Genomic DNA, 10178 nt, shown 5'->3' on the forward strand with positions numbered 1-10178 from the left:
AACTTACTTAGTAGCAGAGCCAGGATAAAGATACAGATCTCTTAATTATTATTACAACTGACAGTTATTGTACCCTGATCAGGTACCAAGTAAATGCCTTACGTTATCTTCACAACATCCCAGCCCAGTGCTATTGAATCTTCCAAAAACAGATTTTTTCTTTCTGGCATTTCTTGTCTTAGACATTTTAAATGAATTTGAATTGCCTTTAGCATACATTTTAGAATGGAGTCACCATACTTTAGCTAAAACATAGAGACCCTCCAGAATCTGACCAAATCCTGTAGATGCAACACATATATCCTATCACAGTTATACTTTTCCAGTGAAATCATTTTCATTAATGTATCTTGGAACTTGGCTTTATTTTACCAACTTGAAATCATCTTGTTCCTCTCCAAAATAACCCACAGTAAGTAAAAAGAAATAAAATTTCAGTAATTTTGTGTCCATACTGAAAGACAGCCATTTCAGCCCACTTTCTTATAATACAACTGTTGGTGGTATTTATCTTCAGCTCAGTATTGATAATACTTAACCTCTGAGCTTCCTTTGCTTAGCTTCCCCATTTTTTCTCTTCACAAATGATTTTTTTTCTCACTGAAAAATATACATGTTCTTATTTTTAATTATATACAGTCCTTTGTTTTTTATATGTGTAACTGAATTAGCATATCTATCTAAATAAAGAGATAACATTTCTTAAATTCACTTTTAGTGAAGAATAATGTGTCTTTATCAAGTGCTCCAAATCCTATTTAATTATAAGCCACTAGAGGTAGGACTATGTCTTGTTTTTATATAAATCTCTACTCTCATTAGTAGCATTTCTTTGCTATTAGGTACTCAACAAAAGTTACATATGATGTGAATCAATTAATTTTGGCTTCATTATTTTAAGATCTGTACCTATCATAAGACTAGTGTGAAATTTCTTTCACTTTGCCAAGAAAAAAAGGAAGGAAACAGATTCAGGGAGGTTTTAAGTGTAAAAAAAAATTACTTTTCTGTCATCTTCAAATTTTTAAGTATAACCATTTATGTACCATTGAAATAGTTATACATGTCCTTTTCTGTTAATGAAAACAGATTCCCTCAGGACCTCCATTGGAAAAATGTTTAATACTTGGTGGTTAAAAACGTTGAAGGTGAAAATATTTGATTCTCTTCTCCCCAATTAAATCAGACCTCTTTAAAAATGATTACCAAACAAATATATATTATCATTGAATGCCAGGTAATGTGGAGGAAAGGTTGAACATGGATTCTCAAGACCTTTATCCTATTTTGGGTTCTCCTCCTGATAAAGTAGTATAACTATGATCAAGTCCCTTCACTTCTCTTCTCTTGATGTCCATTTCTTTATAAGATGAAGTGACTGAACTCTAGAATCGTAACTTGCATGTACTTGAAGAGAGCCATTATATGAATGTCATGTGAAAAAAATATAGGATTGAAAAAAATTATTGGGATTTGTTGTTTCCTGGATTTAATGAATTTCTTGTGTTTTAGGATGAGGAAAGTTTTATTCAGGCCTTACAGCAGAATACAAACTTTGTATGTGGCTGGAAATCCTTCCTTCACCTAGTAGCAGAGTTCTCTTTCTTCAGGCAACCCTGGACACGTCACCCTGCCTTTCACCTTCAATTACTCCTTCAGCCACACAAGAAAAATTAAAATCTTTGACACTATATACAAGACCCTCTCAACCTGGCTTCAACCCATTTTTCTAAGCTTTGCATATTACTCGGTACCTGCACCTTACCACCTTGCAAATTCATTGCCCCACTTATTTCTCTGGAGATGCTCTTTACGTGGCTGCTTCCCAGGCAGTGTTCATTCTGTGCTGTCCGCCGAGCTCTCCTCCCGTCACTACCACCATTCATCTTCACTTTCACTGGGGAAGTCCTACTTTAACGTCTAGAATGATCTCTGAAGACTTGAACATCTCCAACACCTCCATGCTCCCATTGCTGCTTCTGTGGATGTCTGTCTGCATGGATGTGTGTCTGCCTCCCTATACAGATGAACTCTCGCAAGCAAGGGTCACGCAATACATCTCTGTTTCTCTTTGAAACTTCACACAGAAGTCAATTAGAAGGTATTTGTTGAATTCAGAGATTTTTAGGGGTGGAAAGAAAAAGAAACATTTATGTACCCGTGATTAAGCCACATGTTGTTTTCCTCTTACCTTCAGAATAATTGTGTCGGGTCAGTAACACTCAATTTCAAGAGATTCTTTACCATGTGCAGTGCTTAACTGCATTTTCCAAAGACCTGTGTCTTTAAACATATGTAATTATTATAATTTTAAATAAGTATTCATCAGTTTAATAGCTATTCTACAAAAATCTAGAATTTGATAGTTTTAAATCATACAAAATATTTGGTTAGTCAATTAACAGTTAATAAATATGTGATGAGTTTATATTATTCATTTTAGAGTGTATATGAAAATTATATCACTATTTGTATGTACATTTTACCCACTCGGGTGTTTTATTATTTATGAATCCTGAGGAATATGTGATTATTTTTCTCTCCCCATACTTTACCCCCAACAGGCTGCTGTGATTGTCAACAGCAGCAGGATCCACTTTGAAGGTTTGATAAAAGCAGATGAAGATGCTTAAAGATGTCTGTTTGCTGAAAATAACTGGTAACAAACAGGAATATATGTGAGTAAATATAGTGCATCATTCTGATTTTTAAAATAAATGTTTTAAAATGCCTAATGAGTTGTGAAGGGTTTTGTTTTGTCCTAGTGTGGTTTTGTCCTGGTGTGTTTTTGAGTTAAAATGATAATAACAAATTTTAGAGATGATTTTTAAATGTTAATCTTTACTTTTCAGAATCGAAATAGAAAGTACCTTAATTTAGAATGTCAGACTTGAAATACATTAGCAAAAAAGAACACCTATACCTTGTCACTATGAATTTTATTTTATGGGTACTCCCTATTAATCCAGTTCTCCTTATTAATCCAGTTCTGCTCTGACTAAAAGGGATGGGTAACTAATAGTTACAGTGATGGACATGCTCACTGGCTACAGGTAAAAGACGAAAATAAAATTGACCTTAGTTAAACGTTGGAAAATTAGTCCCTTCTTTTCTGACATCATATTCTACTTTGATTACCATGATACCACTCCCTCCTGTCACTTATATTTTTGTTTCTCCTCATCAGTCTCTATTGGCTGTTTCTTTGCTGCCAAGTCCTTAAATTTTGGTTCTTCAAGGTTCTGTTCTTGGCCCTCTTCTCAAAGTTCACTCTTTCTCTGGGAGGAGCCACACATTTCTCTGACTTTAGCTACTACACTTGGGCTGGTAATTCCCAAACACATACTAGGCAGTCAGTAGATGGTAGATGTTACCATCATCTGTGTTTCTGGTCCTTACTGACTTATCCAGCTTTACTCATGTTTTCTCAATTGCCAACTTTATCTCTCCACCAGGATGGCCCACAGTCCTTGTGAGCTCAAAATTAACAATATTAAATCAGTAGTTTTTGTTCCAATCCTTTCTCACCGCCCTTTACAATGTACTCTTCTTCCAGAAGTCTCTCTTGTGCTACACGCCTCGTACTGCAGCCAGGAAACCTCAGGACATCCTTGACTTCTCATTTGTTTACTTACAGTCCAAAATACTTAAACCCATTTATAAAAAAGAAAACTACAGACCAATATCTCTTAGGAATATAGATGCAAAAAAAATCAATGAGCACCACTTTACACCCATTAGGATGGCTATTACTAAAAACACAAAAAACACCAAGTGTTGGTGAAGATGTGGGGAAATTGGAACCCTTGTGCATTGCTGGTGAAAAAATAAAATGACACAACTGCTATACAAGATGGTATGTGGTTTCCTCAAAAAATTAAACATAGAATTATCATATGATCCAACAGTTCCATGTCTAGGTATAACCCAAAAAATTGAGAGCAGGGACTTGAACAGATATTTGTACACCAATGTTCATAGCAGTATTTTCACATAAACAAAAGGTGGAAACAATCTAAATGTCCACTGACAGATGAATGTATGAATGGGTAAATAAAATGTGGTATATACATACAATGGGATATTATTCATCCTTAAAATAGGAAGGAAGGGCTTCCCTAGTGGCGCAGTGGTTGAGAGTCCACCTGCTGATGCAGGGGACATGGGTTCGTGCCCCGGTCCGGGAAGATCCCACATGCCGTGGAGAGGCTGGGCCCGTGAGCCATGGCTGCTGAGCCTGCGCGTCCGGAGCCTGTGCTCTGCAAACGGGAGAGGCCACAACAGAGAGAGGCCCGCGTACCGCAAAAAAAAAAAAAAAAAAAAGGAAGGAAATTCTGAGACACACTATGACATGGATAAATCTTGAAAACTTTATGCTGAGTGAAATAAGCCAGACACAAATTAGCATGTATTATATGATTCTACTTATATGAGATACCTAGAATAATCAAATTCATAGAAACAGATAGCAGAATCAACATTGTGAAAATGACTATACTACCCAAAGCAATCTACAGATTCAGTGCAATCCCTATCAAACTACCAATGGCATTTTTCACAGAACTAGAACAAAAAATTTCACAATTTGTATGGAAACACAAAAGACACCTAATAGCCAAAACAATCTTGAGAAAGAAAAACAGAACTGGAGGAATCAGGCTCCTGGACTTCAGACTATACTACAAAGCTACAGTAATCAAGGCACAGAAACAGAAATATAGATCAGTGGAACAGGATAGAAAGCCCAGGGATAAACCCACACACCTATGGTCAACAAATCTATGACAAAGGAGGCAAGGATATACAATGGAGAGAAGACAGTCTCTTCAATAAGTGGTGCTGGGAAAACTGGACAGCTACGTGTAAAAGAATGAAATTAGAACACTCCCTAACACCATACACAAAAATACACTCAAAATGGATTAGAGACCTAAATGTAAGACCAGATATTATAAACCTCTTAGAGGAAAACATAGGAAGAACACTCTTTGACATAAATCACGGCAAGGTCTTTTTTGATCCACTTCCTAGAGTCATGGAAATAAAAACAAAAATAAACAAGTGGGACCTAATGAAACTTAAAAGCTTTTGTGTAGCAAAGGAAACTCTAAACAAGACGAAAAGACAACCCTCAAAATGGGAGAAAATATTTGCACACGAATCAATGGACAAAGGATTAATCTCCAAAATATATAAACAGCTCATGCAGCTCAATATTAAAAAAACAAACAACCCAATCCAAAAAAGACCTTAATCGACATTTCTCCAAAGAAGACATACAGATGGCCAAGAGGCACATGAAAAGCTGCTCAACATCACTAATTATTAGAGAATGCAAATCAAAACTACAATGAGGTATCACCTCACAGCAGTTAGAATGGGCAGCATCAGAAAATCTACAAACAACAAACGCTGGAGAGGGTATGGAAAAAAGGGAACCCTCTTGCACTGTTGGTGGGAATGTAAACTGATACAGCCACTATGGAGAACAGTATGGATATTTCTTAAAAAACTAAAAATAGAATTACCATATGATTCAGCAATCCCACTACTGGGCATATACCCAGAGAAAAGCATAATTCAAAAAGACACATGCACCCCAATGTTCATTGCAGCACTATTTACAATAGCCAGGTCATGGAAGCAACCTAAATGCCCATCGACAGATGAATGGATAAAGAAGATGTGGTACATATATACAATGGAATATTACTCAGCCATAAAAAGGAATGAAATTGGGTCATTTGTAGAGACGTGGATGAATCTAGAGACTGTCGTACAGAGTGAAGTATGTCCGAAAGAGAAAAACAAATATCGTATATTAACGCATATATGTGGAACTTAGAAAAATGGTACAGATGAACGGTTTGCAGGGCATAAATTGAGACACAGATGCAGAGAACAAACATATGGACACCAAGGGGGGAGAGCGGTGGTGGGGGAGTGTGACTAACTGGGAGATTGGGATTGACATGTATACACTGATATGTATAAGATGGATAACTAATTTAAAAAAAAGAAAATTACAAGCCATACACTGAGAGAAAATAGACACAGAACACATATCTGATAACAAAACATGTATCCAGAATATATAAGAACTGTTACAACTCAAAAATAAGGTTACAATACCTTTAAAAATGGGCAAAGGAGTGGATCAGATACTTTACCAAGGAAGACAGATGATGGCAGAGACACACATGAAGAATATTCAACAACATTAAAAATTACAAATTAAAACCACAATAAGATACCACTACAGACAAGAATGGCTAAAATGAAAAAGCCTGACAATATCCAGTGCTGATGAGGATGCAGAACAGTTTATATGTTGTTGGTGGGAATGTAGAATGATGGTATTTTGGAAAATAATTTGACAGTTTCTTATAATGTTAACATACATTTACTATATGACCCAGCAATCCTACTCCTAGTATTTACCCAAGATAAATGAAAACTTACGTCAACACAAAAACATGTACATGAATGTTTACACAGTTATATGGATAATCACCCCAAATTGGAAATAATCTGAAAGTCCATTATCTAGCAAATAAATGTATGTCTATACAGTGAAAAACTATTCAATCATAAAAATAAACTATTGATACAAACAACATGGATGAATTTAAAGGCATTATGCTAAATGATGGAGGTAGACACAAGAGGCTACAAACTGTATGGTTCCATTTATATGAATTTGGGAAAAGGCAAAATGATAGGGACAGTTGTTACAAGGGACAGACGTTGCCAGGGACTGTGGTTGCCAGGAACTGAGCCCATGATGGAGGGAGGGGGTAATCTGCAAAGAAGCATTAGGAAACTATTTGGATAATATAAATGTTTTATATTTTATCTGTGATGGTATACATTTACAACTTTATATATTTGTACATTTGTGGTGATGTGCATTTATATTATATAAAAATGCACACTGTATACTGTATACAAATATGTAATTGTGTACATTTGTCAAAACATCAAACTACACAATTTAAAAAATGAGTTTTACTCTATGTAAATTATGCCTCAGTAAACCTAATTTTAAAAAAATCTAATTTAAGATTTTTTAACCTTTAACTTAGTAGAACTAAGAAAGTATTTTAAATTTTTATTTTATTTAACTACTAATAACTCTAGTTTGTTATATGCCTGCTGTGATGGGACCTTTATCTATATTGTGTCATTTAATCTTCATAATAAAGTTAGGTATAATTCCATTTTTATAGATGAGAAAACTAACTTAGAAAAGTACATTGTCCATGTCATCCTGCGATGAGAACCAGGGACTTTTTATGGGGTTTTTTGCATCTCAAGTATTTATTCAATGCGCACATGTTAACTGTACTTAAATCATGCTTCAGAACTTTCCTATAAAGTCTGTGTCTTAAACCCATTTTCAGATGTGGAAAGAAGAGGACAGATAAATTACTTTCCTTGGTTTGCTCCTCCTACTCTAATTGACCCCGTATAATAGCACAGTCTTGAATTATTTGTGTGTGTGTTTATATTCTAATAGAACTTTAGCTATGGACACTGAAATCTGAATTTCATAGAATTTATTTAAAACTTCATTTTGAAATCATTTTAGATTCACATAAAGTTGCAAAAAATGTCCAGGGAAGTCCCATGCACCTTTCATCCAGTCCTCCCCAATGATAACATCTTCCAATCTTGAGTAACTGTAGTATACAATCAAAACCAGCAAAATGACATTGGTATAACCCACAGATTCAGATTTTACCAGTTTTACAAGTGTGTGTGGGTGTCTGGTTCTATGCAATTTTATTACCTTCTTAAATTCATATAAACCACCACCATATTCAAGACACAGAACAGTGCCCTCTTGCTATCCCTTTATAGCCACTCATCCCCTCTCCCCTCATCCCTAACTCCTGGCAACCACTAATTTGTCCTCTATCACTACTTTTGTTAATTCAAGAGTAGTATATAAATTGATTCATACAGTATGTGATCTTTGGGGATTTTTTTTTTCTCACTCATCATAATTCCCTTGAGAACCTTCCAAGTTGATCCATGTGTCAAGAGTTCATTACTCTTCCTTGTTATTGTTGAGTCATATCTCATGGCATGGAGGTACTATGGTTTGTTTAACCATTTACCCAGTGCACATCCGGGTTGTTTCCAGGTTGGTGTTATTAGGAATACAGCTGCTATAAACATTTATGTAGAGGTTTTTGCATGGACCTAGTTTTCATTTTTCTGGGATAAATGCCCAGGAGTGCAATTGCTAGGTCATATGGTAAGTACATATTTAGTTTTTAAAAAGTGGCCTACCATTTTACATTCCCACCAGCAATCAGAATGATCCAGTTTCTCCACATTCTGGTTGGTGTTGATATTTATCACTGTTGCTTTAGTGTAGTCATTATCCTAGGTTGTCATGATATATGCTTGTGGTTTTAATGTTTTTCCCTAATGGCTAATGATGTTGAACATCTGTTCATATTGCTCTTGCCGTCTGTATATCCTCTTCAGTGAACTGTCTCTTCATATCTTTTGCCCACTTTCAATTTTGTGTTACTGTTAAGTTTTGAGAGTACTTTATATACTGCAGATACAAGTCCTTTGTCAAACATGTGGTTTGCAAGTATTTTTTCCCTATCTTTCCTTTTAGCTTGTCCTTTCATTCTCTTAACAGGGTATTTCTCACATAAATAATTTTAAAAAAATATTTATTGAACAGTAATTTTCTAAGTAAGCATCTTTAAACAGGGCTAATTAGTGGTTAGAAACTACAGAGTCTAAAGTGTACGTGTTTCTGCTTAGAGTTCTCCATATACAGATATGATAGCACAGAATAAATGATTCATATGTTTTGCCCAATTTCTCTGCATTTTTTCCATAAAAAAATGCTGAAATAACTCACAATATAGTGTCCAAATATCTCTCAGAAACATTCTATCCCTCACCTTATCCTTTTCTCTTTTAACCCTTAAACATTTGTAAAAGGATCGGATTACTCCCTCTCACTTTTTCTGAGGCCAAGGCCCTCAAAGCCTAAGAGGAGGGAAGTTTTGTGCTTTCATGTTAGGAAATCATCATTAATTTATTAAGCTTCACTGAGGTTGTAAATAAAAGTCATATATAACAGTTGATACCACTTCTTCAGACTACTGGTGTCTTACTAAGGAATTTTTTTTTAATTAAAAAAAAATTTTTTTCACCGCACCACATGGCTTGTGGGATGTTAGTTCCCCAGCCAGGGATCAAACCTGGGCCCTCGGCAGTGAAAGTGCGGAGTCCTAACCACTGGACCGCCAGGGAATTCCCTAATTTAAAAAAATAGAAGATGGAAGTTTTTTTATTTTTTATGGAACTCAAGATATTTTGCTTAATAAAGTATGGGAAATACAGAGCAGGAGTTTAATCTTCACAGTGCCATGGTCCGATTTTTTAAAGATCCCTGTCCAGCAGCAGAGCAAGACAGAGCAAAGTAAAGCTACCTATCCCAGTTGCAGCAGAGGCAGGACACTGGAAATATCTGGGAGGATGTGAGGAATGGCTGCGATCAGCCCATCAGCTACACGATACACCTTGACATTGAAGGATTAGAGGCTCTGAGTTACAGAAAAAGGGTGGGGAGCAAGTTAAACAGGAAACAGAAGTCATTTGCTTAGATTGTTGTCTACAACGCTGTGGTCTCTGTAAGAGCTGCGTTATACAGCTTGAACTGAAATAGAAGATTAGTTGAAATCACGATTCCATGTTGGATCAAACAATCCCAAATGACAGTAAGACCATTTTATAATGAACTCCTTTCTTCCATCATCAAGGATATAGTGCCAGATTATCTACTTTTTTGTTGTTGCTAAACATTATTGTGTGCTAATCAAAAGTCCAGCACTGTGTGGGGCACTGAGAATACAAAAATAAATGAGAAGAGTTCCTGCTTTCAAGAAGTTCACACTCTGGTAGAACAGAGCAAAAGGAAACAATTGCAAGATGTGATAGATAATATAATAGAGGCATGTAAAAGGGGGGAATAATCAATTCTGCCTGGGAATAGTAAAGTCATGAGGAAGACACATCTGAGCTAGAACTTGCTAGATGTGTTTAAACCAAATGTTTATTTTTCTTCCATTATTATTGTAAAACATTAGAGAAAATTTGGAAAATTGAACTGAGTTTTCTAGGATGAGTTTATCAGGTAAAAG

This window comes from Lagenorhynchus albirostris, chromosome 10 (genome assembly GCF_949774975.1).
Source record: "Lagenorhynchus albirostris chromosome 10, mLagAlb1.1, whole genome shotgun sequence".
NCBI classification, from domain to species: Eukaryota; Metazoa; Chordata; class Mammalia; order Artiodactyla; family Delphinidae; genus Lagenorhynchus; species Lagenorhynchus albirostris.